The sequence below is a fragment of the Apodemus sylvaticus genome, chromosome 7, assembly GCF_947179515.1.
Source record: "Apodemus sylvaticus chromosome 7, mApoSyl1.1, whole genome shotgun sequence".
Lineage (NCBI taxonomy): Eukaryota > Metazoa > Chordata > Mammalia > Rodentia > Muridae > Apodemus > Apodemus sylvaticus.
Window position 1 is genome coordinate 37,299,208 of NC_067478.1, and position 7,143 is coordinate 37,306,350.

General features: G+C 40.7%; 1 pseudogene; it reads left to right on the forward strand.

Moving 5' to 3' along the window:
- Positions 1 to 3,561: 3,561 nt before the first annotated feature.
- On the forward strand, positions 3,562 to 3,670 carry LOC127690416 (uncharacterized; annotated as a pseudogene).
- Positions 3,671 to 7,143: the final 3,473 nt, after the last annotated feature.

The window sequence follows — 7,143 nt, forward strand, 5'->3', positions numbered from 1 at the left end:
CACCCACAGTGACACACCTACTCCAATAGGGCCACACCTTGTAATAGTGCTGTTCCCTGGGCCGAGCATGGTCAAGCCATTACAAGTCATATATTAAGGACATGCTGTTTTGACAGAATGAAAAGTCATTCTGACTTTTTAGATACTCTACCCTGTTGAGTGCATGTAAACAAGTGCTTCACAGGGAAGAGAGGAAGTGCTGCTACAAGACCCAAAGAACAAGGGAGAGGACCAGATTCTCCTGCAGCATTGGGCCTACACTGAAAGATATTTACCTACAGGTTCTTGAGAGGAAAGAAAGCTGTTTCCTATCAGATACACTCACTCTAATACAGGCTAATACTCAGAAGTGAAAACAACACTTTGTTGCCTCCATGATCCTTAATTATAGCTGTCAACTAACAAGATCTGAGTTCTCCAAGTATGACCCTGATGTTTGATTAAATTAAGTCATCTTGGGAAGACCTGTTTCCTGTAGGTGCAATCATTCTCTTGGATGGGATCACAGGCCATATAAGAGGAAGAAAACTCAGCCGAGGACACTCATTTTTCTTTGCTTCTAGGTTTTGGCTGCAATATCACTTTCCCTTTATTTTCTGCCTCTATCTGCTACTTCTTAATTATGGGCTCCAAATTCAATTTCTATGGCAATGTCAACCTTTTCTTGCTAACGATGTGTCTTAATTAGGGGTTCTTTTGCTATGAAGAGATACCACAACCATAGCAACTCTTATAAACCAAAATATTTAATTGGGGCTGGCTTGCACAGTGTCAGAGGTTTAGTCCATTATCATCATGACAGTAAAAAATGGCAGAATGCAGGAATATGTGCTTGAGAAGGAGCTGAGATTTCTAAGTCAGACAGCAAGCAGGAAGGGAGTGACACACTAGGTCTAGCTTGAGCTCAAGGCCCACCTCTACATTGACATACTTCCTCAGCAATCCCACACCTACTGCAACAAGGCCACACCTCCTAATAATGCCCCTCCCTGTGGGCCATGTACTCAATCACAGGAGTCTATGGGGCCATTCCTTTTGTTTTTTGTTTTGTTTTGTTTTTTTCAAGACAGTGTTTCTCTGTATAGCCTTGGCTGTCCTGGAACTCACTCTGTAGACCAGGCTAGCCTTGAACTCAGAAATATACCTACCTCTGCCTCCTAAGTGCTGGGATTAAAGGCATACACCACCACTGCCCAGCTATGGTGCCATTCCTATTCAGACCACTGCAGGATGTTTTTTTGTCAGAGAATTTTATCACAGCTTCTGGGAAAGCAAACCCAACAAATTTTCCAAGGAGTGTTATAACAACAGTCATACACTTGGGTGTTAGCAGTGGCAGAGGAAGGATGGTCTAAGTGTTCTGGGAAATGTAGCCTTAAAATAAAAAAGCCAGAAGCAAAGCACACTCAACCTTGCCACTGATAATTATTATACATTTGAAAGAGAAAATGCACAGAAACGTCCCATATTTCTTTGTCTTTAATAGTCTTTCCCACTCCCTTAGTCTCCCAAGCACAAGTTGTAAGATGATGGCTCCTAGGGTTGTCTCTCAATGGACCTGCCTAGGAATGCCTTTATCTTACTCAAATTTCATCCTCATTCTTGAGACTTTACATATCCTTTTATGCATGTCTGGGACAATGTGGCTGACATGTGGCTCAGTCATTCATGCTTACCACAGGTGAAGCAAAGAGTACTCATACAAAGTCTCAACTTTCCTCTGGTTTACCATTAGTTAATGAAAATCAATGTGACAATTAACTGCATCTTTAAATTCCATGGTTGTATTTCTACTGATAAACTAGATAAATTAAGATTATCTAAGTATTAAAAACTACAGCAAAACTTCTACATAGATTTATGTAATTGGAAGGAATTAGTGTTTTCCCACAGTATCTTTTGTTGTAAAATGTGCTGTTTCTCTGGAGGTTCCCGGGAGGACTTGTGGTCTTTCCACTTCAAGGGGGGCCACAGATCGCTTTTGGAAAAATTTCCTTAAGATTGCCAAAACTGGGAATGCATTAACAGGTAGAGTTATGTCAGCTTCATGACAAACAAACAGAGGAAACTGTTAATGGTTGAGGGTTTGTACATATGATCATATTTCTTTTTAAGTAAGTCACTGTAATTAGAATGGTACTGCAGGAGTATCACTGAGTTTAGTGTACAATAATTATATATCAAGTGATGATGTAGATAAAGTCTACTATGTTCCACAAGATGTTGTAGGTAAATTAATTCAGGAGGGACAATAGAGAAAGAGGCACAACATAATTATTTATATTGATTTGATGCCAGATAGGCAGCATTCAAATCCAATTTAGAGCATCACTACACAGAGACATTCCTACAATCCCTCTGTGATTACACTGTTCTACCAGTAAACTTGACATTTCAAAATGACCCACAGGAACCTTGTTGGTGTACAAGATAGGTATATAATGTTAAATCAAAACAAAAAGTACACAACTGCACAAGTGCTCTGTGGTGCTGTGAAATGTGAGGATAGTTCCACTAGACAGGACAGACCAAATTCAGAGCAGAAACTGACTGTTTAGGACAGTGCCCATTGTTTGTTTGTTTTCTTTTCTTTTTTTTCTTTTTTCTCTTTTTTCTTTTTTTTGGCTATCCAGAATATTTTACAGCTTATGGAGAATATATTATATCACTTCAAGTGAGTTTGGAAGGTAAGAATACATTTCTTCTAGTTTTTTATCCCTGGGTTCTATATTAGTTATATCCATGATGCCCTGGCCAAATACCCTGACAGAAATAACCAACAAAAAAATAGATACTTTGCATTCGATTTCTGAGTCAATATATGAATTTCTAAGTTGTAGAAGGGCTCTGAACCAGTAAATAGATCATTTCTCCAGTGTCTTCAGCCTGTCAGCTTCCTTTCATCCAGTGATTCTGACCAAGTATACACACTGAGAGGCAACTCATGCTTGCATGTCTTCTGTGATGACTCAGACTCCAAGTCATTCTGAATCAAGTTGTCATTTGAGGAAAGTTGGCCAAACTTGTACAAACCCTCAACATGAATTGACGTGAGACATGGCTACACAGGGAATGAGTGTGCACGGGATTGCTTATTGTTTCCTCATCACATTTTTAAATGAAATATTTTATTAATTCTTTGAGAACTCCATATAATGTATTTTGATCCTGTTCATTCCCACCCAATACCCCAAATCCTCCTGGCTGCATTCCTATGTCTAGACTTTTTACCAACTTCAGATGCTTTTCATTTTATCATAATAACCCACCAAGTTCAATTAGGGCTAATAATATATTCATGGGCATGTGTCTATCCTGGAATTTGATCAACCTACCAAGGACAAGACTAGTTTCTACAAATTCTCCTTCCATCAATAGTCCTCTTGGGGCCATTTTATTTATTATTATTATTAGCATTAGTAGTGTTATTATTAATTTATTATTATTATTATTATTATTATTATTATTATTATCTTTGCCCTTTCTATTGATGATGATGATGACAGTGATGAAAAGGGCTCTAGCCTAGTCTAGTTTAAAATTCACTATGAAAAAAAGAAGAGGGGGACATTGCAGATGTGACTGCTATGTCACATGTGTGTCAGTAGGTGGCAGAAGAGAGAAGCTATGTCTATACTTTTTTTTATTCGATATATTTTTTATTTACATTTCAAATGATTTCCCCTTTTCTAGACCCCCACTTTCCGAAAGTCCCATCAGCCCCCTTCCCTCCCCCCGTTTTCCCACCCAACCCTTCCCACTTCCCTGTTCTGGTTTTGCCCTATACTGCTACACTCGGTTTTGATCTATGAACATGTGAATGATTAGTAATCTAACATTTACTGAAAACAGTGAGCCTGAGAGGAGCATGAGTCTAGAGCCCAGCACCGATGCTCAGGCTAAGACAGACTCTGAGAACAGAGAACAAGCTAGAGACTAGCAGAACTCCTTGTGGGAAGGTGGGCCTGGGCAGGAGGGGGTTGGAGATAGATGACCTTCATATGTGGCCAATCAGGCAGAAGCAAGACTGTAATGACCACTAGGACACTGCCATGGAGTCTGGACAGGGAGTTAATCTGAGATGACCACCAGTCATGTACTGGGCAGGCTTGGGGAGGGCAGACCATGCTCAAGATGACCCCTGCCCAGTGCCATAATATACAAGTGGGACATACACTCCAGGGACCACTCCTGAGATGACTCTAGACACTCAGAGAAACTGGGCTCCACTAAGAGGAGCAAGTAAGTGGTGGGGAAATTGAATAGAAAGGGAAACAGAAGGCTGTGAGTACAAGGAAGAAAGGAACTGGAGACTCAAGGGTAGTCACGAACAGTGTGATGTGAGTAGTTGGTGATGCCACCTGGGAACATGGTGGGATCCTGGTCTGTGATGATGCATTGACCTGCATCATCAGAAATCTGGTACCACCAAAGGCCAGGCAAATGTCTCTGGTGTGGGCTACTGCATGGTGACATGTTGATGGCTAAAGGCTGAGTGAGCCAGTCCTGAGGACAGGAGCATTGGAGAGCTGGCTCTACTCACCTCCCATATAGTGGTTTAGATGAGGAAGAGATACACTCTGACCCTCTCCCTCCTTACCATCTATGGCAGGATGGAGATCTGGCCAAGTTGCCATGAAAGCAGGGGAGCTATCCCTGCCCTTCATTCCCTTCAGCATTTCAGAGAGCATATCCTGTGCCTTGCCTGGATAGCACAGTAGAGCTGCCCCTGCATGAGGGGCATGCAGGTAAGCCATCCAAGAAGATGTGAATACAGGAGAGCCATCCCAATTTTCTTATCTGCTGGGCTGTGGTGTAGAAAAAGGAGAGATGCCACCCTCCTCTCTCTGCTCCTCTGCCATTTATAGCAGGTGGGAGAGCTATCCCCAATCATGTCCCACACTAAATGCAACACTGGGAAGGGGGGTTTTTCACCCTGCCTGGGCAGCAGGATAGAACTAGCCCTAATTACAGGGGTTGCTAGAGAGCTGGCTCTGGGTGTGTGAAAGTGGGAGATCTGGTAATCTGGCCAACTTAGATACGTCAGGCCTCCCAGACTTTGAATTTGCTCAACCCAACGCCTACCCCATTGATCAACTGCTGGTTCTATAGATAAAAAACATCAGGAACTCCATGCCACAGGGCAACAACAGAGTATTCCAGAAGATATCCAGCATTAGAACCTCAGATAGAGCATCAGAAGCCAGGAGACTGTTCCAGATCAACAAGCCATTACAGGGAATATTTGTAAGCAAAGACGTATGGACAAAAGGGCATACAGTGGGACACAGTGTGATACACTACAGCTTCCACAGTACTTTTTCCATGTTGCGGGATTGTAGCAAGGGTGAAGGGTAGGTACAAGGAGAGGGGGAGATAAGTAGGATTGTGGTGTATGATGTGAAATTCACAAAGACCAATAGCAAAATTAAAAAGAAAAAAACAAGGATGATCTTGTACTAGACATTTCTGCAACCAAAACTCTAAATCAAGGATTGCAGATTGTGCAATCATGGGCACAACTGAAAGCCATGGTTTTGGATATGATAGGGACGAACTAATCCAATGATGCTACATGTTCTAACTCATAATAGATCCAATAAACACATCACCTCATTGGTGAAAGCCTGATTATGCAGACAAACACATGTGGACAAGAGGATGTCTGGTAACACGCTTCTCTGATGACTATGTAAAACCACTGAGATGACAATATGGAATTGTCCATATTGCTACAATGTTGAAATGTCCAAAAGGCAACATAGAATTTAACTACCCATGACAAAGGATCCTTGATGTTCAGAGTCTAGCTGTCTTTTAACTGTATATTGCTGGATGCTTATATAGGACCGCCACAAAGTCAAGGAAGACAGTATTGTGCTTTGAAGGGAAGAGGATCAGAAGCCCTTCTCATCCCTAATTAAGAAGTTATTGTTAGTTTATGGATTTGGTCTGAGAGAGTTACAGTTTTAATTGAAGAAATTGTTCCTAGAATGTCAACCTAAGCATCAGTGGATGTCCCTAAACATGTTTAGGATAAATTGGACCAGAAAGTTTTTTTATTGATATGAATTCAAGAAAAATTGAAAAGGGAGAGTGATTATGTGAACACAGTTATAAGGGATAAATATGACCAAACACATTGCATAAATTTATCAAAATTAATAAAATTATGTTAACAGCAAAATTCAAAATAAAATGAAATGCCTTTCTGGAATAATGATCCTGCAAAAAGCAAGCAAATGAAGACTGGAGTTCTTAGTGGACACTGTACCTAAACTGTGTGGCTCTTTGTGCCCAAGCTGATGTTATCTAGTGTGCAAAAGCTTTTCTCCAGATCTTACTGGAGTGGGACATGCTATGAGAAACCCAGTTGTTGGGGAATATCCACCCCTGCATTTTCATGTACTGAATTTAATTTTCAGGCTCGGTCGCCTGAAAAGTGGCATGTGCTTCTTTACCATTCAGAGCTGTGAGTGTCTGCTGCCTTCTGATTGACACACTACCATGTACTCTGACCTCTGCCGCAGCCAGGATAGTGTGTGAGATCCCTATCAATTTGCCTTATGGCAGCCAGATGCCAGAAGATGTAACTTTTCCATAGAGATTATTGTGCCCTTGATGGGGTAAAAAGTGTCTCTTGAGAGGTACAGCTAAGGAGTCCCATAATTATCTCTATACTCTGATTCATTCATCTGTGAAGGAATATAAGTATATAGCCTGGCCTTACATGGCCCTAGTGAAGTTTGAACACATTTTTGTAGATGACTGTATTAGGATTTCTTAATTTATAACCTTTCTACTAGGATGTGGTTTGGATAATTGGGATCTTTTTCTTGGTAAAAAAGATTTAGATATGCCTTCATAAACAAAATCTCCTTTTAAGTAAAGAAATCACAGTTAAACACAGCAGCCATAGACACATGGCCATTATTTGTGACGTGGAATTTGTGCTTCCTGCAAAAAATGGAAAAATAACATCACCATCATCAACAACAACAAAAACATCACCAGTAAGCAGCCGAGATCACACTTGTCCATCACACAAAAAACAAATTATTACACCATTACCATCTAAAATATATCTTAGAGAGTTATTCCATAATACATACCAGATCTTTGATTTCTAGATGCTACCTGAAA